This window comes from Natator depressus, chromosome 21 (genome assembly GCF_965152275.1).
Source record: "Natator depressus isolate rNatDep1 chromosome 21, rNatDep2.hap1, whole genome shotgun sequence".
NCBI lineage: Eukaryota > Metazoa > Chordata > Testudines > Cheloniidae > Natator > Natator depressus.
The window spans coordinates 11,951,345-11,977,896 of record NC_134254.1 but is presented as its reverse complement, the minus strand read 5'-3'; the positions used below and the strand labels follow the sequence as shown (position 1 = coordinate 11,977,896).

Below are 26,552 nucleotides of genomic sequence, written 5' to 3'. Positions count from 1 at the left end.
CTGCTTTCACGTAGGCTCGCCCTGCGTATTATGGTGACAATTAAAATAAAACATGTAGCTGTCCTACATACTCAGTTGTTTCAGCATCCATATTACTGGGCAAAGACGCAACTTCCAGTGAGAAAGGGAGAAACCGGACAATGCGCGTAGTTGTCAGGCTCACGCACGGTCTCTGGTTCAGACACACCTCCTGAAGACATCTGGCCTCCCGTCTGCAATTACGCCTTTATGGGGTTTTCCCCGTCTCGATCCCACTGACTTGTGTAAAATTACAGGAACCTGTACGGAGATCCAACCAGGCTTGCCAACATTGTATTTCAAAACAAGGGATTGTTTTCTTAGCACCTCCCCCTCCTGATATTATTATTATCATCACCATTATTCATAATAATACTAAGCAGGACTCACTTACTTTCACCAGGGATATTTCTTGCTGCTTTTGGTAGCACTCAGCAACTCCCGTTCTTGTGGTACAGCGATGAAAAGACAAGAGACGTCCCTTGTAATGAGGCACTGCCCGGAACCCTAGCTCCACCCCACAGATCTGTCTGGGTTACCCCCAGCAGCTCGATCTTCTCCCTGCAGGGCTGGGCTGGACAGCTGCTCTACCAGTCACGGCACAGGGTCATGCTCTGTGCTTCCACAATAGATACAGTCCCACAAACACAACTGCCCCACTTACTTACACGGCTACCACTGAAACCTACTGACTTCTAACACGGGTAAGGCCCCAGCCTTTCAGGCAAGTAGCTAATTTCCCAGTCCCTAATCCACTGCAATATAAAAACCAACTTATTTTCCTTCTTGGGACGAAGGACTGTACAGACACCTTCGCATAGCACTGCCTGCTGCAGACCCGTAACATCCAACTAACCCGTGCAATTAGAGGGACCTGCACTGAGATCCACCCCACAGCTCAGTCTGAGTCACCCCTGGCAGCTCTGCCTCCTCCCTGCAGGTCTAGGCTGCACCTGACCCTGGCAGAGCTCCCAACTTCTAACTAAGGGGAGATGTGGGCACAAGCGGGGATGCTGCCCTTAATGGAGCCTTCCACACCAGCTTCCAAACAGCTACTGGGCATGGGCACAAACTTCCCACGCTCCCTCTAAGGGGCTGAAATGGCAACTGCCCTCCCACCAGGCTCTGTACTGCCCCCTGTGGGAGCACCACTAGCAACAGCAGCTGGAATTACAGCCATAAGGGTTACGGGCTGAACCCCATGAAATAAGAAACAGAAATGGGAGTTACACCAGCATGGGCGGGGGGGGAGAGAGAGGGGGGGAGATGAGTAATTAGTGCTCTCCGGGAAGCACGTTAATCTAGTAATGCCTACCTCTTTTCATCCATAATCTCAAAGTGCTTTACAAAGGGGGTCAGGAACATTCTCTCCATTTTGCATATAGGGAAACTGAGGCACTGAGCGGGGCAGTGACGTGCCCAAGATCACCCAGCAGGCGAGAGGTAGGATTAGAACCCAGGTCTCCTGAGTCCCAGGCTCCCTCCATTAGGCCACACTGCCTCCAATGTGGCATTAAAGCACCCATTACTTTTCTCCTTGATATCAAGGGCTGTTTTGCCATTGGACTTGACTGGGAACAGGACCTCGGTCTAGTGGGTGGGTATGAGGCAAATTAACCCTCCCCCCCCCCCCAAAACGAATCTGTGTGGGGATGGACTGGGAGGAGATTAAAGCCTGGCCGAGTGTCAGGGGGTATATAAGGGACTGATCCTGAGAGGCCCAGATCCTCAAAGGTATTTAGGCCCATGAAATCAATACCACTCCCACCGACACCTGTGGGAGCTGGGGGAGCTCAGTACTGCACAGGATCAGGCTCTGGGTCCTCTGCAGGCTGCACAGGGGTCTCATGGGCCATAAGCACTGGTGCTGGTTGCTGCATTTGTGTGTGGGTTAGCACTCAGCCCCTGGCTGGCGAGAGCCCCAGTTCCCATGGATGCAGGCGTCCAGGGAGCGACACCCCTTGCCAACCCCATCTCCGGTAGCATCACGCTGCCATTTCAACCCCCTCCAATCCCTGTCCCGCTCTGCACTTAGTCAAGCAGGCTTGATTTCTTCTGACATCCTAGAAATGTCAACATTGCTCTGGATTAAAGGTCAAATCCCGACGGGTGGATTTCAAAATGTCATCCCGCGCTGCGCCAGAGCGGCTCCCCTTCCGCCCAATGTTTCCATCTGGGGGAGCGAGTGCTTCGGATGCTGAGCGGGCCCCAGTGGGTGCCGGCCTCACCCAACAAGTATCATAAACCCATTCCCCCCGCCAGCGGGTCCTCAGACTCACTCCTGACAGCATTTCTAGGCTTGAGACACTGTCATGAGTTCAGAAGGCCTCAAGAGGGGGTGGTATAAAGAGTGTTAGAGAATCAATATTGCTCCTGTTCCACCATGCCCCTGGCTGAGTCACTGAGCAGGGACCAAACCCGCGACCGCGGGATCTCAAAGCAGGACCCAAAGGCTTGTAGCAACCCCACCCTCTTGTGTTCGAATCCTAGTCACCACTAGAGGACGACACAGCGTGGCTTACAATCAGCTGATTATGAGCTTCTTCTGCACCACCCTCAGCTATTATCCGCTGAGCAATTTGGTTCCTTTGGCCTAATACATTCAAGGAGAGCCAAAGGGGCAGGACCAGGCAGTGTCACTCCAGAAAGGAGGGTGACCTGTTAGTGAGAGAAAAGGACAGGGCTTCAGGACTTCTGGATTCTAGCCTCGACTCTAACATTTTGTGACCTGGTATAAGTCACTTAGCTTTCCTGTGCCTCAGTTTCCCCATCTGCAATACAGGGCTAACAGAAAGTACCTGCCTCCCGAGGGGCTGGCGGGTGGGGCTAATGTCTGTAAAGCACGTAGAGATTGTCAAATAAACAGGCCTGCAGAGATGCAGAGTGTTGTTGCTGTTATTTTAGTGCTAGTGACTCTGGTTTGAAGACAGCTAACCGCCGACAGCTGGTCCTGCGGCGATGGCCACGTCCAGCTTGTTTTCTCGTCTGAGCACACACTTGGCCCCTGTGCAGACAGCGGGTGCCAGTGACTGATGCCTCTGTGGAGCCGCTCTGGCACTCGTTGGCAACCCAGACTGTCTTGTGTTCCCCCTCCTGAGGACGGACAAGCGTGAGAGCTGCCTGCTAAACTCAGGGTGGGCGGGGGGAGGCGGGAGAGGGATCGCCGGCTCCTTGCTGAATCCAACTGGAAAGGCAGATTGACAGAAGCAATGGCCCTGCTCACTGGTAGCAAAGGCCACCTGGAGTCTCAGCCCCTCACCAAACATCTGCTGTCCACTTACAGTGCTTCAGAATCACCAGGCCATGTGAGCGCTCTCCCCATGGCATGAGGCCTCATCCTGAGAGGTGCTGGAGTGTCCCCAGCTCCCGCTGATGTCCGGTTTCTGAGTGGGAGATGCAAGCCCAGGTGGTGGGGCTCATTCTTCTCCGCTGTGGCACAGAGCCAGGTCTGGGAAGGGGGACAGATCACTAGCCCCCTGGTATTTCCTCCTTAGGCCAGTCCCAGGTGCTGCCTTGGGAGTGTTGCATTTATCCACTCCCGCCTACTCTGGTCAGTTGGCAAGACAGGGTGGGGGAGGTGATAGCTTTTACTGGACACAAGCTTTCGAGCCACCCGGAGCTCTTCATCAGGTCTCAGCTGATGTCTGCGATAACACAACGCACCTCTAAAGTGCACGTCCCTGGAGCGTCTAGGGGATGTATGATGCACAGTGCATTTTCTCAGCACACAGCACCTAGTCCGGTATATACCCTGAGTCTCTTACCCACTCGCCTGCTTTGTCGTCTCCCAGGAACGCTGCGAGTCCATGCACCAGCTGCTCTCAGGGTCTCCCAAGCAGGCAGGCCTTGCACCCGCCAGGGACAGTCGGTGACACTGCATGGGAACCAGCAGGCAGGCCTTGTCCCCAGATTCTCTCTTGCAGCCATCTTGAGGGTGGGGTGGGGGAGCAGATACCTGGTGCACGTCACACAGGCTCTGCTGGAGGGTACATTTCCAGCCCTTTAAAATGTGGTTTCAAGAAACCCAGCTGTAGAATTATGATTATCATTGTTTTCTTTCTTGCCAAAGTAGCATCTCTGGGCTCAGAGCCGAGTGTTTTGTACACACTGCCTGCAATTACTGGTGTATATGCTGGGAAAAATACCCACCACTTTGAGCCATTCACTAGGGGTCACGGGTGTCAGCGGGTCAATTACATAACTCAGGTACGGCTCCCACAGCTGGGCAGGACAGAGGCAAAGGTGGGGTCAGGGAAGAATCTGTGTGGAGCCTGGAGAGACTCAGGGATAGGAAGGGGACTGTGGGGATTCAGGGCCAGAGAAACCTTGGGCCAGCATTTGAACTGAGGTCAGGGATTGCTTGGGTGGCTGGAGAGAAGGATGCAGGGGCCCAGTGCAGCATTGAGGTGCCGTGCCAGAGAGACCATGGGTGGGTCAGCAAAGGAAAGTTTCAGGGAGCTGTAGCTGTCTCAATGGAGCAGCCAGCAGCATCAATGCGAGAGGAGCTTGGGCAGGTGGGTCTGTGATGGGTTGGTGAAATGTAGCGGGTGGCTCCCCAGGGCTGTTTCTGCAGGAGCGTGTTTAGGAAATGAGCTGCCGAGCCAGCGCTGCTTCCAGGGAAAGCCCGGTGGCTCCCCGTGCGACACCCTCCATGGGGCCTAGAGGGGCGGGCTGCTCCCCTGAGCAGGGCCTGGTCCTTGGGAAGCTGTGGCAGTACCCAGCCCCTCCGGGACTGCAGCGCTGCTGAGTGCCGGCGGGGAAGGGCTGGGTGCTGTGAGAGCCAAAGCCAGGCAATTCTTCCTGAAAGAGACAGACTGAGAAAATGACCCTTTGCACCGATTAGTGCCCCCCCACACACACACACACACACACACAGGCCGACCCTGCCAGGCTGCGCCCCAGCTCCCGCCCGGGACCTGTGCCAGTGGCTGTCTTACAGTCACTGTCTCTGAGTCGGGCTGCGTTAAGCTCCCAGTAACAGCGGGTACCGAGCGCCCGGTCACTGCCGCCCGGAGTTCCCAAGCAGCCGCACACGTGTGCCCGGGTAGGGGGCTGCTGCTGTGCCTCCCCCCCCACACACACACACACACTGGCACATTTTCTAGGGCACTATTTCCTCCCTTCACCATGGCCTGGCCGGGAGCCCACCCCTGTTTCCCACCCTTCCCCCACCAGCCTCCCTTCCAGAGCCTCTCCCACTTCCGGCCCTACATTTCTATGATTCTGTGCTTTTGGTTAACCCTGATGCCCAGCCTGGATTTAATCAAGGGTCATTATAGTCTGCCTGCCTAAATTCTCCCCCTTGCAGTTTCCATTGAATGTGGCCTCCTCCTTCCTAAACTGGTGTGCAGTGTTCCCGGCAGAGCAATTTCCCGTGTCTCACCGGCTCAGCGGCATTCAAGGTTGTTGGAACTCACCTCATTCTTTCGGATACCTCTGATGCTGCAAGAGTGTCCCCCCTTTTTGATCTGAGCAGCTAGTCAAATGTTGGAGCCCTGGAAATGAAAGAAGAAAGTGATGGGGTCTTATTTTCTTTGAGGCAATCTTGTTTGCTTACAAGGAACATACTAGGGCCTGCTCCTCTGAATACAGGAGGGACAAAACCCAAAAGCCTACAGCCCCAAGCCTCTTTAACCAGCAGACCCAAAAGCTCTCTCTCTCTAGCTTCTTCCAGCATCACACTGAGCTCTGCTCACAGGCTACTGCTTGGCTTTCTAGCTTTTTGTCTCTGGCTCTCTCTCTGTTCTCAGTTTCTGTGTGTTCTCTCTTCCTACACACACACACACACCTACACAAAACAATACTCAGGGAAAAGCTCCTGGGCACAGTCATACACACCTTTTGTTTTGTGCAGGGGAGCAAAGGGGGTTATGTTTCCAGTTATGTTAATTGAAGGCTGAGTTCACACCTATCAATCTCAATGGGGTTTTAATTCAACCCAGCTCATAACAATTTATATCCCTGACCTACAAGGGTGTTGGGAAGCCCTAGGAGCGGAAACACTCTCTAGGAGGACAAACTATTATCAGAGAGAAGCAAACTAGATACCATTAACTTAGGTTTGAACAGAGACTGGGAATGGCTCGGTCATTACACTTATTGAATCTATTTCCCCATGTTAAGTATCCTCACACCTTCGTGTCAACTGTCCGAAATGGGCCACCTTGATTATCACTTCAAAAAGAACAGGAGGACTTGTGGCACCCTAGAGACTAACACATTTATTAGAGCATAAGCTTTTGTGAGCTACAGGCATCCGATGAAGTGAGCTGTAGCTCATGAAAGCTTATGCTCTAATAAATGTGTTAGTCTCTAAGGTGCCACAAGTCCTCCTGTTCTTTTTGCGGATACAGACTAACATGGCTGCTACTCTGAAACCTATCACTTCAAAAGTTTTTTTTTGTCCCTGCTGATAATAGCTCCTCTTAATTAATTAGCCTCTTACAGTTGGCATGGGTACTTCCACCTTTTCATGTTCTCTCTATGTATAAATATCTTCTTACTCTATGTTCCATTCTATGCATCTGATGAAGTGAGCTGTAGCTCACGAAAGCTTATGCTCTAATAAATGTGTTAGTCTCTAAGGTGCCACAAGTCCTCCTGTTCTTTTTGCGAATACAGACTAACACGGCTGCTACTCTGAAATCTGAAATCTACAGTATCCTCCCACACTGATGGGCTTTCCTCTCCTGCTCTCACTGAAGGAATTCCACTCTCTCTCTCACTCCTCCCTTCTATGTCCAAGCTCGGTAGGTTGCAGTTTTGTCCTATTTTGCTGTCTGAAGTGATCCTTGCCCGAGTTGCCATGGAAACTGGCTTGTTTGCTTTCTTACTCGGGAAGGAAAGCTTAACTAACTCTGACACTCCCGCTGGAGGAGGAATTTCTCTGCCCTCATGAGGAGGTTGGGGTGGGCTGTGCTGCAAAAGCAAGCCGCTGACAACCGGAGGTGGCCATGCAGAGGGGATAGGTGATGGGGGGGGGGGGGAGGGATAGCTCAGTGGTTTGAGCATTGGCCTGCTAAACCCAGGGTTGTGAGTTCATTGTGGGGCCATTTAGGGATCAGAGGCAAAAATTGGGGATTGGTCCTGCTTTGAGCAGGGGGTGGGACTAGGTGACCTCCTGAGGTCCCTTCCAACCCTGATCTTCTGTGATTTTATTGTGTTCATCTTCATCAGCTGATTAGCCTCATTCACATTGGCACCAAGTGAGAGCGAAGCACCAAACTCATTGGCACAGAGGGTCGCAGCAGCATCTGTCCTCCCCTTGCCCCCGCCAGCCTGTGACTGAACAGCCCTATCTCCATAAGTCCGGGAACGGGCGAAGGAGCAGGGATCTGTGCCCAGCAAGGTGGGGGATTTTCCAATTCCCTGGTTCCCTTTTGCAAATCACAGCCCCAGGTAGTTATACGGTCCCCATCAGCAGCGGAGCAGAGCCTCTCCCAAACAGCAACAGACCTTTACCCTCCCAGTAGCCCTGGGAGGCAGGGATAGACCTTCCCGCTGCTGCAGATGGGGAACTGAGGCCCAGAGTGGGCTAAGTCACTCGCCCAACATCACACAGGAAATTTGTAGCTATGTCTCCTGAGCCTCAAGCTACTGTTCTCCCTACTGGTCAGCTGTTTGTCCACCGGAGGGTTCTGCCGCCGGGGGGGCGGAGGGGGCCCCTGAAAGACCAGTCGGGGGCAGTGGGACAGATGTGAGATGTTGATTCATAGATTCTAAGGCCAGAAGGAACCATTGTCATCTCATCTGACCCATAGGCGTGGGAACTAGGGGTTGCTGCAGCACCCCCAAGTTTTACACAGGGCTCCACTTCTGCCCCCCCCCCGCAGGGTCCCAGCTGCCAGCCCTTCTCCTGGGGCTCCCGGTCCCACGCCTGGGGCTCTGCTGCCAGAGGGAGGGGGCGTGGCAAGGGTAGTTGAATTAACAGCAAGGAAATCAAATTAAGCAAGGAAAGACCTAGGCAGATATCAGGGAAAACACTCTCCTGGCAAGGCGTCGCCGGCTTGGGGCGGGGAGGCAGTTCATTTAGACCATCTTAAGCCATAAGCCACGCACCTGATCGCTTTGCATGTCTGTTATATCCCTTCCGTCTGCCTTCGTGGTTCTGGGCTGCCCCCTACTTTGGGGTGGTGACTGTATCTGCTCTTGGGTTTGGCAAACGCCCAGCACGCCCTGGGTGCCACCACAATACAAATAATCATCGGCTCGCCCACTTACCTGGTGTGCCCCGGCAGACATGGGAATGGGGCATGCAAATTAGGTAGGCAATTGTGTGTGCAATTTTCTGCACGTGCTGATTAGGAAAATCAGGCCTTGAGGCCCTGGTGTGTGTCAGAGACAGCAACTGGCCAACGTGTCCTTCCACTGGTGGGGAGTACTGCTGAGTCCTAGCGTAAGCAAACCTCTTGGGAAACCATGGGACTTTGAGCCTCTTCTCCCACAATTCCCCTGGGCCTACTCTGAAAGTATCCCATGAGACCATGGAAAATTACCCAGAATGCCCCATGCTCGGATCCTCCATTGGATTCACGAACAGGTTAATCTTTGCAACACGTTGCAGCATCTGTCTCTCTCTCCCCAGACACCTCTTTCCTAAGCAGCAGCAGCAGCCAGCCCTTGGTGCTTTTGCAAAAAGGCATTTCTCAGAGCTTTTTGCAGCCCGGATTTATTCCTGACAGCAAGCGGCGCCTCTCTAGATTGCAAGCTGATGGGGACAGCACTGGGTCAAGACCTGTAAACCTGCTCCTTCGCTCGCACTCGCAAGTCTCTGAGGCAGGTTGGAAAAGCTCAGCCCGAAAACAGTCCCCTCCCTTTGCCAAGTCCTTTCCGCTGCTAGCATCCCACTGGTGCCTGAAGGCATGTGGATGGAAAGGGTGGTTCTTCTGTGTAGGCAAATATCAGCTTTTCCTGATGAATGAGGAGACCTAGCAGACAGACAGGGAATGGGCCCACAACATCTTGTGGGAAAAAGAAGAAGCCAGCGGCTCTCTCCCGGCAGCCCACCCACCTCTCAACGCCCTCTTGTCCCTCTGACCTGCGAGTTTCCAGCTCAGCAGCTCCTGGGAGGTCACAACTCAGGCTGAGGGGGGGTCTATTCTTCCTCCCTATTATTTTGTTAGCCACATCCGTCCCCCTGCCCCACCCCAAAAGGGGAGTGGAAGTGCCAGAATCTTGTCCACACTCAGGTATTGCCCTGGTTCAGTCATCCGCATAGCTGCCCCAGGACTGAGCCCAGACAAAGGCAAGCTGGGTTTTGCCTTGATTGCAAGTAGGAGCAAGGCTCAGCGTGGCCTTGTCTACACTAAGGTCTGGCTTACACATGACAGTTGCACCAGTAGAATTCCCCTTGTCGCGAGGGAGGCAGGCCTGTGTCCCCACTTGTGTCTGCCACCTCAGGGACTTCCCCTTGTCAGAGCACCACCAGCCCAGGCCGCTGGAGAGAGTTTCCCCTCTCAAAATGCAGAGCAGCGCCTCTGCCTGGAGCAAACCGGCCAGACACCTTTTCCCGCAGACCCCGCTCCTGCTGCATGTCTGCGTGATAAGCGACATCCCATTTCCAGACATCGGCGTGCTCCAGTGTTGAATCCACTGCTAACAGAACAGAGCAGAAGCGAGCAGGGCGGAAGAGAAGAAAGCAAAATGCTGAGCCTGTTCCAGTTGCCCAAAGAAAGGATCCAGTTTAATCCTGAAGTGCAGCCACATAATAAAGTCCAGTACTGTGGGGTGAGGGGGAAAATGAACCGCTGTTAGTTAGAGGAACCTGCTCCTTCCATCTCCCCTCCCAGTGGTTGTGCCTGTGGCCAAAATATAACATGAAGAAATCTAGCACAGCTGTAAGGAAACCCTAAGCCAGGCGCATTTCGCCTTGAACCAGGACCAAACCAAAATCAAGGCTGGGGTCCTGCTACTGCATCATCTGTCCTCCAGGCCAAGCAGAGCCAGCCTGATCTGTGGGAGACACAAACCCAATAGCTGCCCCTGGAAGTGTGGGGTTGTTTGATATGTCTGGTTGTTGGGCGTTGAATTTTGCCAAAAGCTTTGGGCTGAATTTCCGGACGGAGGCCGCAGACCTCCCATTCCATGGGAAACCCCCAGTCGCCACCAAAAAATCTCAACCTTTATCTTTGAAAAGAAATCAGCCCCCCACCTCCGAAAACACACCTCTGGCTTGGAGCCAGCAAAAGCTGGGTCTTCCTTTTGCTGAGCCCATCTCTGCTTCCTGTAAAGCTCTCTCTGCAACCCCAGCTGAACCGGAAAACACACCCCCTGCCCTGAATGAAGACAATCGCGCAAGGAGCAACTGGGCTTTCCGTTCCCTTCTCTGAGCGCCTAAGAACAGACGCGTCAGATTACGAACCTGAAATTACAGGAGGAACTCATAAAAGAAAGCCCAGATCCCCACCAGGAGCCCAGCTTTCCACAGCACTTGGAGCTTGCTGCATGCTTCCCTCTTTGTAATGTCCATCAACCTCCTGGAGTTGTCCTGGGTTTAAAGAGCTGCTGGCACTTCTGGGAGAGAGTGAGAAAACATCACATGCAGAAAGGATTCGGCTTTCCTGAGCCTGGATTTGTATAATGTGAGTCTTTCTATTTCCCCTTCTTTAATTATCCATAGTCATTCAGTGCCATAGATTTGCATGATGATTTACAACCGTATAAGAAGGCAGGTGCCAGCCGCAAAGAGTTTGCAATCTAAATATTCTCCTGGCCGTTTTCCTCTACTCCTGCTTCTCATTCCCTGTTTAGAAACCCTCATCCACTCTTTAAATGTTTCACAACCAGAGTACCGCCCCTTTAAGACTTTGCCCCGTGGTGCTGCTATTGTGGGGAGTAAAAGGAAACAGCTTTGTGACAGTAGGGAGACCCGAGGGGGCTGCTGGCCCAAGCAGAGTCCAGTGTAGTATGGGATGCTAATGCGTAAGCCTGAAGCCTGCATCATCCCTGGCCCTATGGACGTGGCAGGGCCGGGGTATGTGTCGCGCCGAAGCCCTGGGCAATGAATCCAAAGAATGCACTAAATGGTGACTGTGGCAACCAGCTTCCCAACTGGGTTTGTCACCAGGTGGCTCTGCCATTCGCTTTGTTCCCACTGCGGGTTCGGTTAGTGTGCCAGCTTGTGCAGCCCCCAAGCAGCTGCATTTCGGGGGCGCTTTGTTTTGCCAGGCTGTAAAGCGCAGTGGGATGGAAGATGCTCTAGAAAGGGAAGCTTCCAGTAGACAGCTGGGACTGAGCCCACCACCTGGCATCACCACAGCATATTCCAAACCAACGGCAAATAACCCTGCAGGGCAGAAGTGGGGAGATAGATAAAACCTGTGGGAGCTCTCCCCCGAATTGGCGGTTGCAGTGGACAAATGTGTGTTGCATCCATCAGAGAGCAACAGCCTACTAGTCCTACTGCCTAAAGGAATTACTCCTTTTGCTTAAGAGACAGAGGCCTGTGCTGTGCGGCTGCAGATCCTATCTTCAAACTCAGCTGATGACCCATGCAGGGAATCGTTAGTCGGTCCTGATCCTCTGGTTCCCTGCCATTGTCATCCTCCTGGCTGGTAGTTTCCAGGAGTCCATCCTTTGGGAGCCGCATGAACCAGGGTTTTAATTCCTCTCCCTCGCCCCGTTACAAAGGGCTTGAACCTGATCGGTGCTGATGGCGCCACCCAATGACCTCCGCAGGAGCTGCAATTGCTCAGGATCTCCGGAGATCAAGCCGCGAGCTGGTAATGTTCTCCTGTAGCACAGGTCACGGTCATATATCTACATGAAAGTGGAGCTGTTCTGGCTTTAAAGCAAAAAGGGGCCCAGAGGGAGCTTCACATGCTCCTCCCCAACCCTTGATTTGGGGCGGGGGAAATGGGGTCGGATTCAAACACCTGGGCATAAACCAAACTAGATCAAAACCACAAAAGGGCCGATTTTCTTGGTCCGGTTCAGATCCAGCCCAAGGAGGTAGAAATCCTGTACAATTTTGGTGCCCCTCCCCAATCTAATCCAGATACAGTCCCAAACTTCTCCCTAAAAGCCCTCTGCCTGCTGGCTCTGCCCGCTGGCTCTGCCCAAGGAAGCACTGCACCACCATGTAACATGAAGGCCACGGGGCCATCCCTTCCAGACGCCTCACAGGCACTTTGACACAACCAGAGAAGAGCCCAGCCCCCGGAAATCTCCCCCATACCACCTGTGGGGAGAGGACTTTGGGCGTTCAAGCTGGGCCACGCGGGTGCCCACGCAGTGCAGACAGGCGCAACGAGGCTTCTGTGTATGCCCCACCTTCAGCGTCAAGTCCCAGGCTTTGATTTAAGAAGCTCCCCAGTAACCGAAGCCACAACGGCCTTCTCCCCCGCCCACCCCGAAACAGACCAGAAGAGGTGCAACGTGGGACCCACCTACGTTCCCTGAACGAGGAGAGCCAGCCGCCCGGCTAGCCCTTCTGGCCATTTGACAGCTGTTTGCAGCTGCTGATTGGCTCTCTCCCTCCTCCAGCGATGGCTTCTGCCATGGAAACGACTGGAAATTGCCACGAGAGCCAAGCACGCCGTGACGAGCGATAAATCACCCAGGCATTTCACAGCGCAATTTAATCTCCCTTTAGGGACTTAGAAAGCCGTTTGCATCCACGCCACGGTTGATGTGGGCTTTGAGGGCACATGCCCAGTGCTAAGGGCACCTTGTTTGCTTGTTTCGGGTCTTCTGAACCTTCCTTTTCAGCCACGCCGGCCTGTAGCGTTTGGTAACAGTCACACGCGAAGCCCCGGCACAATGCACAGCGGCGTTTCTCTGTGGGCGCCGGTCAGAACGTTCGCTGGGGTGTATGGCCACGTCGCTGCTCAGCGAAAGGTTATATTCGTCAATCAGCTCCACAGCTGGTCAGGAATAGAAAGGGACAGGGGCGGCGATCAGAGCTGAGAGAAGAAAGACAAGACGTGACGGGGGGGCAGAGCATTGACCACCTAACCTCTGCCATGCATCACCTTAACTCTAGGGTCTTTGTGAGCAAAGTACGTGGGGACATGCAGAGCTCTTGACCCCTGGGCTCTGTGGAGTTTTAAATTGTGATTGTCGCAGGGAATGTGGACCAGCTGCTGAAGGACTGTTAGGGTAAGTGCAGGTCGGGCAATGTCTACAGTCGCACTGAGTCAATGTCAGTATGCCGTTCGGGGAGGTGGTTTCACCACATCGCTGTCACAGGGCTCTGACATCAGCCAGAGACAAATCTGAGTGTAGACACATGCACACATCGGGTAACACAAGGCAACTGACGTGGACCTAACTTCATAGTGTAGACCAGGCCAAAACGTCGCAACGCATAACGGCAGTGAAGACATCCCCAACTCCCCGCCGTTCAGAGTCCCCACATTAACAGGGATCAATTTAATCCTTCCCCACAGTACAGGGCTGTAATTGTTGATCTATTAGAATTTTAATTGTACTGGGACAGCACCAGACTGAAGAATGCAATTAACGTGCCAGCCAGATCTGAAAGAAAGAAAGGTCTTCGGGTTTTTATTTCTGTTATCGCTACATCAGCCTGCACAATGGAGGGGAAGGAAGCTGCATGAGATTACATGGCTTCTGGGGATGAGCGGAGGGGAATCAGTGTTCTCAGCTCATCACATTTGAATTCTCTGGCAAAAGGGCTACTTCAGTTTCCTATGTTAAAAAAACAAAAGGCTCCGTGTATAAGTAGACACACAAAAGGCTGCTTATGGCACACCCAGGTCAGCATTCCCCAATTGCCTTTGCGCAGAGCAAGTCTTCATTGTTTCTCTCTCTTCCCCCACCCCCCCAGAAAAAAAGCTAGACAATTTACAGCACATACAAATGCAGTGCCAGGACAGAGAAGTGGCTGTTTGACACCCCCTAACCCATCAACCTCCTGAGGGCCGGATGTGGAACAAAGACCGGGAATGAGGGACCCAAGAAGGAAAGAAGGGAGCATGGAACGACGTGAAATTAATGACGTTATCCTGAGCAGGGTTGCTGATGGTGTCGATTTCCTGACTCAACTGTTTCTGAGAAGTCATTTACCATGGCAAAGCAGAGGTGGATTTGGCCAGAAGGGGCCACTCGTGAGTGAGAGCTGATGTTGTTTAATAGGATATGGTAACACTTCAGATTTAATGGCTGCTGCTATGCGGCACCTGTTCAGGACTTTTCCCAACAGCAGAAGAACTCTGAGCCTCCTGTACCCAAAGCACAGGCCCCTGCCACCGCAGCGAGAATCTCTGCAGGCTCTCGGCCATGCAGGGCCTGTGACACATGGCTGAGCAGATCTCATTCAGGCCAGTAGAGGGCAGGAATGCACACGCACAGTAGCCAGGACATGACACTATTGTGAGCTAGGGAAAATGGACCTGCTCCCTGACAGGTGAGCTGAGTGACCCTCTCCTGTACCAATCTCTAACAATGCATTTCTAGCAGAACAGTAGATCTCAGCCCGTTTACCACTGGGGGCCACATCCAGTACCACCTGTCTGGCCCTGAGGATGTCACATAGGCCGCAGCTCTGTGCTGATTGGGCCGCAAGCGGCTCGCGGGCCGCAGGTTGAGAACCACTGCTATAGAGTCATTCGCATTCTCTCTCTCTGGCCCAATGGCTGTTCAACTATTTTATACGCAGTGGAAATGTTTCAACAGGACAGATGGAGAGCCCCACCCCGGAATACCCGATAGCCCAGTGACTGGGGCACTCACCAGGAATAGGGGAAACCTGTGTTCATGGCTCCGCTCCAGAGCAAGGATTCAAACCGGTCTCTCCGATCCCAGGTGAGTGCCCTAAGCACTGGGCTATTGGGCACCTCCTCCCCCTCTTCCCCTTGGGAATGTCGCCCGAAAAATCGAAACATTAGGAACCATTTCAACACTGCCGATTTCGTTTCCCGCTGCGAGCGAAGCAATTCGCTGAACTCGCCACGAATTTGCCAAACGTTTCGGTCGACCCAAATCTGCCTTTGTTGCTGGAAAAAACGTATCAGCTGAAAAACATCACCCAGCTCTAGTTGTCAACCAAACAAGGCAGGGGGTGAACCCAGGCTGGGTGAATGCTCCAAACAGTCCATACCAAGAAGCTGCATTTTCTCACCAGGAACGAACCTCTCCCCATCCCCAACTCCCCAGCCTTGGCTGTAATCGCACAAGTGTTTCCAAGCCATTTCTTGCAGTGGCGTGGGTTCATCAGTACCAATGGGATATTGACCATTTGCAACGTCCCTTTGAAGCATTGTGTGTATAAACCAGGGAAGGGCTCAGGCATAGATCCTCAAGCATAGTTTGGTGCCTAAGTCCCCACTGAAACCAATAGATCTTTGAAGATCTGGACATCAGTCCTCAAGGCAGACCAGAGGCAGGAAAAGACAACAGAGAGAAAACAGGAAGGTGGGGGGTGGGATTCCAAAGATGGTGGCAACGTCGCCAGGCATGGATTGAGAGGTCCTAGCAGAAGTACCTAATCCTCGGTAACTGGTGCTCAACCAGAAAAGGACTAGGGACCGCTGACCTAGGGAGAATGAAGAGAGAGAGTTAAATTCTCTCATTTACACTGGTGCAGTCCCACTGACTTCAGTGGAGTTGTAGCAACGTAAGAGGAGGAGGATTTAGTCCGTGGGGGCTCCGATTGTCACAGGCGCTGAGCACCCACAACTTCAGTGGACGTCAGTGGGAGCTGTGGGCCTCAGCACCTCTCCCAATCATGCCTGGGGGTCCCAAGCCTGTTTATAGATCAGATGCTGGTTCAAATCCGTTATCTGATCTGCTTTTAATGAATCAGGAGTCACGGGCCCTGGTTTCTGTTCCCAGCTCAGCCACTGGCCTGATGCACGACTTTGGGCAAGACACCTAACTTCTCTATGCCTCAGTTTCCCACCCTTTATCCCTCTTTGAGCAGCAGTTCTTTGGGGCTGGGACTGCCTCTCACTATGAGGGTGTGCAGCGTCTGCACAATGGGACCCTATTCCTGGTCGGGGCCTCATCGTGCTATCATATAAGACGTATAATAAATAATAATAATTTTAAAATATTCCCACTTCCCCATCTTTTATTTTTCTAAAGACATACTTCAAGAGGCTCTCAGTGAAACTGAATAACAAGAAAGTAAATTTCAGGGTTGATCCTGGATCCTGAACGAAGCAGTTATGGAATTAACATGGGAAAATTGTATTACTCCTCTCTTGTCCCGCATTCGTTACAATAAACAGCTCGCTAAATGCAACCATATTTGCAGCCCTCTTCTGCAGATAAGATCAGGACTTTATTAAAGCATTAAGCCTGAAAGGCTGTAATAACAGAGACCTAAATGATTCCTTCCATTAAAAGGAAATGGGCTGAGATAAATCTTTGGAGGAAAAATGGGGGTGAGGGAAGAGATGCTATTGAAAGGAAACCAGAAAACGTTCCTTTTTTAGACGATAAGCCACATTTTGTCCTAAGAGATGGGCATAAAATGCAACCACACCAAAACCATCATCTGTCTGCTGGAAAATGCCGCCTTGCCAGAGCCCACAAAGCATGTTACTGCTCACCCCCAGCCAGAAGCCCCCAGATACACTAAGCCAGTGAGAATCGCTCTTTGGTGGCATTAGCCTTCTAGCCTGCAATGCTCTCCGAGAGGGCAGACCCCTGCCTACTGGGGCTCCAGCCCGGCACAGGGGTCTGCTAGCATGGAGCTGATGGCAGGATCGGGGCCCTAGTGAAGGCGCTCTGTGGCGATGGTTGACAGTTCCACTGGGAATCACTGTAGGCACTGCCAGCCAATCAATTAGGGCTGGTCAAAAAGAAAAAAAAAACCCAAACCCCTGGGTATTTTTCCCATGAAAAATCTTGAGTGAAATGAAAAATGTTCGTTTCGTTTGGAAATTTTTCCAGATTTTTCAACAAAAGGATTTCAACCATTTTTTTAAATTATTGTTATGTTGATTCACATCACACAGAATTGAAATGGGCAAACAGTTGGTGTAGGGCTTCCCCTCCATTTTCTGCCACCCCCTTCCCTTCAGTTCTCTACTGGAGAGAAAGGCGCGTAATGCCCCCAGACTGGTTCTTAATCAGAATCAAACATTTTCATTTCAAATCCTTTGGTCGAAGGGAAAAAAAAACAGAATATTTCAAACACGAAACTGTTTCACAAAACTGTTTGGATTTGTCCAAAAAGCCATTTGTCCTCCAAACCAGCCGGCATCCAGCACCCTTTTGATCTATCTTCATGGCACACGTCAGCTGACAGCAGAGTACTCCACAGCTCACAGTCCTAGCGTCAGCTGGCCTGAAATGGTGATCATTCCCCAGAGCCCTTGTCCCAATGGAAATGGGATCGCATGTATTCCACCCGCCCACGCTAGACACATCAATCTTCCCACGCCGAAGGCTGAGGCTCCTTCAAATGAGGACACTTCACCCCATATGGGGTGACCTTCATAAGAAGGTTAGGAGGAGTCACTAAATTAGTTCAGAGCGTACCATAACATCACATCCAAATATAGTCAGGCACTTTGTACAATTTATCTCTTTTCAGTCTCCTTTCCTTCTCCACCAGCAACACACAGTTAACCAACATTATAATGGGCACAAAGTTTCTGCCTGAGAGAGGGTCAGGTAGTGGAGAGCTTTGATTAAAGGTCACAAATTCACGCCTGAGGTGACTGCTGATGTAATAAAGACTAAAAAAATGCATTCAAATAATGTTAAAGGCCTGACTGCAGCCTGGGAAATTCAGTTCCCACGCCCCATTGCATCCAGGTGCTGCTGCTCAGCCGGCATGGGGGAGAAGAAACACACGGCATCAAGGCTGGCTTGCACGCATGGCCACTGACCCTTCAGTCTTCATGCTGCCCCAGAGCAAGCCTCCTAGCGTGAATTTCTTTACCTGGAAGGGGCCTTCTCCAATGCTTTGCGTTGATGTCAGTGGACCTTGGACTCTAAGGCCTTAGGCCCTAATTCCGCCAAATACTTAAGCACATGCTTAACTTTAAGCATGTGAATCATCCCACTGGCCTCGGTGGGACTGGCATGCCTCGGGTGGAGTACGCGCTGATGTGGGAGAGTGCTAAAGGCACATCTGGGAGGGAGGCACCCATCTCTCATTATCTTCCAATGGGAGTTGGGACCCCGCTGCCTACGACAAATCTCCCCCCAGGAACCTTAATGAGGTTATTTCTCATCTCACAGAACAACCAGCGGAGCTAGAACTGGGATTACTGGGACCCACCCCTATGCATAACGATAGGGGGTCTGATCCAAAATCCACTGGAGTCGCTATGAATCTTTCCATTGACTTCAATGATCAGGGCCAAGGGGCAGGGACGCTACCAAGGATGTAATAAAGCCATGACACACGGTAGTGCTACTCAGAGATTGGACTTTTCATTCCTAGCCTCGATCACCTGACATGGGTAATAAAAAGTCACCGGTCACATAACTGAGTTAATAAGTCTCCACTGACCCAATGGTTACCATTACCTCTTCTTTCTCTCACTCTCCTCCTGCACTCTCAGGCCATCAGGTGTCCACCAATTTCCGCCCTTTATTTCAGCCTTGTGCTGGTCTGTGTCAGCTTCTGAGTATCAGGCTGATGGAGGTGGCGTCTTTCTCGACGGTTCTGCGTAATGTTTCTCTAGGCTACCCTCTTGTTTCCTCTCCCCAGGAGGTCTCCACGTTATCACTTGACATGAAAGTCTCTTTGGTGGCCTCTTGAAAGCTGCAAAGATCAGGTAGGTAATGTTCAAAAAGGATCATAGCTACTTTTCTTCTATGATGCTGTGGGCTACGACACCGCAAAGCCCCTGCGTGTTTTGGAAGCTGCTACAGAAATCAAATCATTGTCTATCACGCGTGTAAGGACTCAAACCATTTTAAAACTGCAGCTGCTGGTCTGACGGATCAGCTCACACACCCTGGAAGCTTGAGGCTGAATTAAACATCTAATTACATATTATTAGAGCTGCAAAGGCTATTGATTAGTGGCCACAAAGGGCATTATCCAGTGCCCACTGAAGTCAGTGGGAGTCTTTCCACCTAGCAGGCACTGGATCCAGACCCAACTTATCCAGTTCCAATTAGGAGAAAAGAGGAGCTGATAGAGGAAGGCTTGTCCAGGAGTGTAGAGCACTAGATTATGACTCAGGAGACCCTTGTTCAACTCCCTCCTCTGCCACAGACTTCTTGGGTGAGCTTGGGCAAGGGTGGCAGTATGGCCTAGTGGACAGAGCACTGGGCTGAGACTCAGGTGATCTGGCTTCTATTCTCTGCTTTGCTGCTGTGTGACCTCAGCTAAGTCCCTGTGCCTCATTTTTCCCACCTCTAAAATGGGGACAATGAGGCTTCCTTCCTTTGTAAAGCCACTTTCTAAGAGCTACTTATTATTGTTTAATCTCTCTGGGCCTGATCCTGAAAGGTATTTAGGTTCCTAACTCACCTGGGATCCTAAATCCCTTTGAGGATCTAGGCCTCAGGTCCCCATCTGAAAAATGAGGATAAAAGTACTGCCCTGCTGCCCAGGTTGTGAAGTGCTCACACACTCTGACCGTGGGAGCCCTACAGGTACTGGCGATAAACAGATAGTGGCCCACTTACTTCCTGAATGATAGAAGCATGAAACCTCCTACCGCCCTATGAGAGGGCACAGCCTAGTTAATTGCATTATGACCAGCTCCCCAACAGCCAGGCTTAGTCACTAGCCTAGATAAGTCACCAGTCTGTTCCAACCTGGCGTTTCCTTTCCAAGCCGCTCAGGTTGAAACTCAAATAAATGAAAGCTCCGGGGGTCTGAACGCTTGAGAGTGTTTCAGAATAATTTAAAATTAAATTAAAAGAGCTGCTATTCCTTGGTGCCCTTTCCCTGGGTCAGAACTCACCTGCGGGAGGCAAATTTGATAATGAGTTTTCCCACTGAACTGTTGGCTATTATACTCCAGCATCAAAATACTTGTCAGTCTAGCAGGTCAGGCACGTTTTTTCCCCTCCTGCCTAATTGATATGATACGAAATAACGTACGATACATTTGCAGGTGCCGTCTTAGACTTTTCTGGGAGATGGAGCAACTGCTTTCAGTGAGCCACAAAGTCTGGAGCTCAGATTTCTCCCCCCACCCTACCCCACACTTTGGGCCTTTCCCTAGGTTCACTATTAGCTGGTTTCACAATCACATTTCCCCAGACGCTCGCAAGCTGCACTGTTTGGCCCCGGGTGACAACAGACACGTGCTTCGAAGGTTCTGGGGTTGTTCAGCGCTACATCGTTTCAGCCCACAATAAAAACAGGTGCCAGCTGCATCTAGATTCTGAACCCACCGATGTCTGAAGTTCCCATCCTGTGTTTCGCTTAATGGCCTCTGTGCGCTATGGAACCAAGCCAGCCAAACACTTAAGCGCCTGCTTAACAGTAAGCCTGTGAGTAATCCAACTGAAGGCATGAGGATGAGTCACACGCTTAAATTAAGCATGTGCTTAAGTGCTTTGCTGGGCCCAGGCCCAAGCCAATAGCAGAGCCAAGAGCTGGCCTAGGAAGAACGGCCATGGGGTTAGAGCACTGACTGGGGATTTGGGTTCTGTTCCAAAGAGGCATTAAGGGATTTGCTCAAGAAAGGTTAAGTAAAAGGGTGCCCACAATTGCCAACGCACAGTGCAGGTGTGATTGTAGCAAACCCGGGCTAGCTTTTAGCTAGCTAGCGGAGCTGACCACAGTGGTGAAGACCTAGCAGCCCGGGCTTCAGTGTACGCTAGCAACCTGAGTATGTACCCAGAACCCCTGGCGTGCCATCACATTTTCACTACTGTTGTGACCCGTGCTAGCTAGGTTACCACCCGTGCTACAGTCACACCTTCACTTTGCAGCGTAGACTAGGGTGACCAGATGTCCCGATTTTATAGGGACAGTCCTGATATTTGGAGCTTTTTCTTATATAGGCTCCTATTACCCCCCATCCCCTGTCCTGATTTTTCACACTTGCTATCTGGTCATCCTAGTGTAGACGTAGCCTGAATGTGAGGCTGCAGCTAGTTATCTGGGGATTGGTTTGTCACTGCCTGATTGGGGCTTCTTTCCCAGGAGGTGTATTTTACAGGGCCTGGGGCTGTGTGACACTCCTGGAATGCTAACCCGCTGTCATCAAATACCCATGCGGCTTCTCACAGAGACCTCCTGCGCCTCCTGCCCCTCTGTGCCTTCGAGGCAACAACAGCAATAAATAACCACCATCACGGGGTGACATTTAAAAAATAAAAAATACAGATTGTCAGACTGGATGCACTATTTAGCCCGGGATCCAGTGGCCAGCACCGGATGCTTCCGAGGAAGGTGCAGGAAACCACATAGTTGGCAGATGTGGGACAATCAGCCCCACAGGGAAATCTCCTCCTGATCCCTTTGTAGTTACAGCTTGTTTGATGCCCTGAAGCAGTCTAGGGTTTTAAGGGGTGTGTGGGCCTGTGCTGGCTCTCTGCCCAGGGTGAATTTCCCCCAGTGAAAGTGGAGATCTCCTGCATCCCAATGGGTTTCTGAACAGAAAGGGGAATTGAGTTGATGCTGGTGCATCCTAGCTCCCATGAGTTTGGAGGGCTGGCAGTTAGGGAGGGAAAAAACCCTTTTCTTTGCTAGTAAGCTGAGCAAGCTTGATCAGAAATCCATGCAGAGATGACAGTCAGGGAACCCCGTGGTGCCATTTTCACAGTCACGTCTCAGAGCAGAACCACACTTTAAGCCCCAGAGGCAACACGAGCTTTGAGGGAGCGATGAAGGTGGGGCCACTAAGGGGCTGCCTCTGCTCCACCGGGAGGGGCGGATTTTCAGACATACTCAGCACTGGCCTAGCTTTGCTTTGGAGTCCAACTCCCAGGGACCGAGATGGGAGCAAAGTGACACCTCGCTGGTATGTCGGCAGACGCCACGAATGAGACCGGGTGACGGACTGAGAGTGGCTCAAGCCCTGATCTTGCCATAGGGAAGGATGAGCTCAAGGGAAACCCCGTCGATATCGATTGTGGGCGCTCCCATGGATAACTAGTGTCTACAAAGGGAAACGCTTCTGTGCCAGAGACGGCCAGCTGCATGCCTGCCTCGGCAGGACCTGCCTCCATGCCAGATGCTGGGGACGGGTGGGCATACCTCAGGGAGAAGAAACTCTAAGCACAATTAGGAAACATGTTTTCCTTTCGTTCCCCGGCTCTCCTTTGATCTCCTCTCCTCTGTTTTTTAGAGGAGGGTGTTTTTCCCTTTGTGTCTCTGCTGCCCTAATTCTTCCCCCCTCTTAATTTCTCCCCACTGACTTTAATTAGGGCCTCATTAGTCCTCTCTACAAGCACTTTATAAAAGAAACCCTCTCCTTCTGCCCACTTAGTTTGCTTCCCAAGGTTCGCCCACCACGACTGCTCACACAAGCTCCTCCAGTTCCAAGTGCTTCGGACAACAAGGACAGGTCTCTGCAGCTAGCACCAGCAGCCACTGCACAGACAAGAACCCTTCGTGATGGGGCTAAGAAGGGGTCTTGCTCCTGGAGATGCAGCAACTCACTGTAAAGCCTATTCTTTTCTTGCTGGTACCCACACTCTGAGCTTGAACGAGCGTAGGGTTGGGCCCTCAATGCAAATGAAAGTGTTATCCCTTTCTGATCCGAGCAGTTAGTCCAACTGGGGTGCTGAGGGTTGTTTCCGGTAGCAGGAGAAATTGATGAGGGAGTCAGCTTTCTTTGATCCAATGCTGATTATTTACAGAGAATGTACAAAGTCCTATTTCCCTGAATGCAGGAGGAATCACACAACAGGAGACAGTTTCTGTGCTTGCAGCTCCAAGACAGGGTGACTGTATTTCCCCCAAGGGAAAACGGGACACCCCCAGCCGCTCACCTGAGGCCCCCACCACAGAGGCTGTTGCCGGAACCCTGTCAGCCCCTCGCATGCTGGACCGTTGCCCTCCCACCCAGCCTTGCCCTCCCACACAGGGCTGGCATCTCCGCTCACCCCCCCACATTTCTCCACACCCCACTTTTTTGACAAAAGTGGGCACTTGTCCCATTTGCCCTTGCCAACTGATCAAAAGTGGGACAAATGCAGAAAAGTTCGGGGCAGCCAGGACAGGGCTTAAAAAGGGGACCGTCTCAGCCAAAACGGGATGTATGGTCACCCGATTCGAAGACCCTCTCTAGCCAGCACCTAGCCCAAAAGCTTTTCTCAGGGTCACACTCACAGGACTTGTACAGGGGCTTTTTGGCCCCTGCTGTCTTGTGTTATCGCCTGCTTCTTTCTCTGCTCTTCTGGCCTTTCCGTCTCTCTTTCACAAACACACAAACCCGCACAGAACAATAGGCAGCGAAACCCCTCCATGCACCTGTGTTTTGGGTGAGAGCTGCTGTTGTTTCAGCTATCTGATTCCATAAAAGTAAGAAACAATTAAGCTCCAACTATCTTAAATGAAGGGCAGCAGTTACACCCCCGCCCCCTTTTCCAATTCAATAAGGTCTAGTCCAACCCATAACAGAGCCGCTCTAGTGGAGACAGCTGTCCAGATCCTGCCAGCTTAAGGCATCTGCCAGTCCATGTCCTCCCCGTGCTCATCTACCCAACAATCTCGGCAGTGCTATTTGGGGAAGGGCTGCCACATTTCTTTTCCCCACTGAGAGCTGCAAGGAATGCGATCAGCGCGACGGGTTATGTATGCAGCAAGCACATCTCTGAGCAAGGATCAGGTGGCCTGGCCTAGCAGGGTGGTGAAGCACTGGAATGGGCTGCCAAGGGAGGTGGTGAAATCTCCATCCTTAGAGGTTTTTAAGGCCCGGCTTGACACAGCCCTGACTGGGTTGATTTACTTGGTGTTGGTCCTGCTTTGAGCAGGGGGTGTGACTAGATGGCCTCCTGAGGTCTCTTCCAACCCTCATCGTCTAGGATTCTAGTTCAGTGCTGCTGGTGGCCCGTCCTAGTAGCACTAAGGGCTGCTCTCTGAGCAAAACTAATAACACTGACTCGTGCCCCGGCTCCTTTTCAACTCTGTTCCAGCTCCCTTCCCGATTAATGGGATCAGGGGCTTTATGAAGATGGTCTCTCCCTGCTTTGTGGCTCCCCTGGACAAGAGTCAATAATTGTAAGCTGGAGAACTTATCAGAGGCGCCCTCCCCTGCATACAAATCTCATTAAAAGAAGGCCCGGTGTCAGTAAACAGTTTTATTACTGACTATTTATATTGGTTTCCCTTTATCCCCTCTCAGATCTGCTGGTAAATTACCTGCCTGAGAGCTATTCATTCAGGAGTCCCCATAGTTAACAAACTAGTCACAGGCGCTGCTGTGGTGGAAAACATGTATCAAATTTCCCCCAAATCAAAGGAGAGGGCTGAGAAGGGGGGGGGGGGAAGGAGGTCAGCGGGGGTTAAAACTGGAGCTGCCCGAGGTAATGAACTAGCTCCCGTCCCTGTGTTTGAATGGGGAGAGCACAGAATCTGGGGCACTAGACAGAGGGCGGGAGGCTGGTGCCGGTTCTCCATCGGTGCCAGGGATGAGATGGACTCCCTGTCACCTTCCCCGCCCAGATCCAGGTCCCAATTTGGGGGGTGTTCAGACCTGGAGGATTGGTCCAGCCCATTATAAAGATAGGAGTCCATTCGGATTCAGATCCAGGTTTGGGGGCTAGGGACTGGGCCAGGAGTTTTGTTCAAGCCCATCTCCAGTTTTGTACCTTTCTCTCTCTTGCCTTGTTTTCTGGGAACTGGGGCCTTACATCCCATCAAGACCGAAGTCAGGCAGCTGTGGTGAGCGTGTGGGGTCTCAGCCAAGAGGCCCTGCCATTCGGGATCCTAGCATACCCCGCCTCCCTCTGCACCGTGACCAAGTAGTCTGGAGCTCTCGGACACAAAAAACCCCACAGGTGCCCCAGAAGCGGTCACACAGCAGCCATGCCCCCACAGCCAGAGAGCTGGACTAGACGGGTATCGCTGCCGGCTTGCAGCGTCTCCACCGGCGCGAAGCCTGGGCACCACAACAGCAGCCCCAGCAGAGGGCTGGGGTGTCCCAACCCCCTTCCCCCCCCAGTGCTGGGCGTCCCAGCACCTCCCCCCCCGCAACGCTGGGCGTCCCAACACCTCCCCCCCCCCAGCGCTTGGCATCCCAGCCCCTCCCCCTGGGCATCCCACGATCTCCTCCCTCCCAGCGCTGGGCATCCCAGCCCCTCCCCCGGGCATCCCGCGCCCCCGCCCCCAGCGCTGGGCGTCCCAGCCCCAAGCCGCTCACCCCTGCGAGGCTGCATCCCAGCCGCGGGCTCCCTCTCTGGCCGGGCTGGAGCGGAGAAATGCTGCCGGGGGGGGGCGCGCCCCCCCACCGCAGCCGGACCCGGCGAGGCTGCGGCAGCTCGGGCCGGGCGGCTGCAGGGGGCGCTGCAGCGCGGGCCCTTCCCGGGGCCGGGGGGGGAGCTCGGGCTCCCGGGAGCCGCCGCCGCCGCCGCGCGCCGAGAAACTTTCCCCTGCGCCGGGAGCCGCCGGCCACGGCTCCGCAGGGGGAGGGGAGGCAGCCCCCGGGGGGGCTCCTTGCACGGCCGGGGGGGGAGACGGAGGCTCTGCCGGAGCCGCGGGGGATGCTCGGAGGAGGGAGGAGCGGCCGCGGGTCCCCCCCAGCCGCAGCTGGCTGCAGAGACGCCACCGCTCCTAGCCGTGGGGCGCGGGGTTGCAGCAGCACCGGGGGCGGGGGGTGCAATCCACAGGCTGCAGCGAGCTGACACCCCAAGGGAGGGGGATCGTGGGGGGGGGCTTTGTGGCAAGTCTCAGCTTGCAGGGCCGGGGGGGGACCTACCGGGGCTGATTCCCCCCCCCCCCCAGCTGCGCTTCCCGGGATTCCCCTGCCGCTTGCTGAGCCGAGCCGGGGTGGCGGGGGCTGCTGGCTCCTGGGTACCCGCCACAGGTTCGCGAGCCTAGTCCCGGGCAGCGAGCTTGGCGCCCCCCGGCCGGGAAGGACCCCCCCGCCCCGCAGAGCTAGTCACATTGCCACGGTGCAGCCGGGGGGAAGGGGGTGGGGGGATCTGCTAGCCCTCCCCATCCCTGCCATGAACCCTCCTGCTGCCCGCCTCGCTCCCTGCCCAGCTGCAGGAGGGAAGCGCACAGTCGCTGCGTGCGGTGCCGGAGAGGGAATTGCCGCTCGGCTTTTGCCTGGCAAACTGCACCCAGCCGGGGGGAGATACTAGCCGCCGCTCTGCGGGCTGAATGCAAAGGAGCTGCCCAGGGATCCGGGCTCCCTCCGGCCGCCGCCGGGCAGCAGAGGCGTTTGGCCCCCAGAGAGAAGCCGGGTGGACGGGCTGCATCTTCTGGCTACTTTCACCAGCTGGAAGACACTGAGCTTTGGAAAAAACCCAGCCCGCTGTGGGTGAGAGTCTGACCCTGCCTGGACCAGGAGCACAGGACGCTGTGACAAGGAGCCACCCTCGAGAGGGGCAGATCCCCTCCCTCCCGCACGTGGGGTCCCCCTGCAAGGCTGGGATGTGGTGACCCGGGTACTAAAGGAACCAGCCTGTGCCCCCCTGGAGCTGCAGCTCTCCTGCGTGGCTGGAGCTGTGGGCTCCCTGGCTGCAGCTTT

At 53.2% G+C, this 26,552-nt stretch overlaps 1 long non-coding RNA gene across 1 annotated transcript in view; it reads right to left on the bottom strand.

Moving 5' to 3' along the window:
- Positions 1–25,271, bottom strand: part of LOC141975629 (uncharacterized) — a 33,890-nt gene extending 8,619 nt beyond the window's left edge. Inside the window, exons 1-3 of the long non-coding RNA XR_012635960.1 lie at positions 25,221–25,271; positions 18,469–18,706; positions 5,436–5,513 (exon numbers count right to left, since the gene is read on the bottom strand). This is a non-coding gene — a long non-coding RNA (uncharacterized LOC141975629). The remainder of the gene's footprint in view (positions 1–5,435; positions 5,514–18,468; positions 18,707–25,220) is intronic.
- Between the last annotated feature and the right edge of the window lie 1,281 nt (positions 25,272–26,552).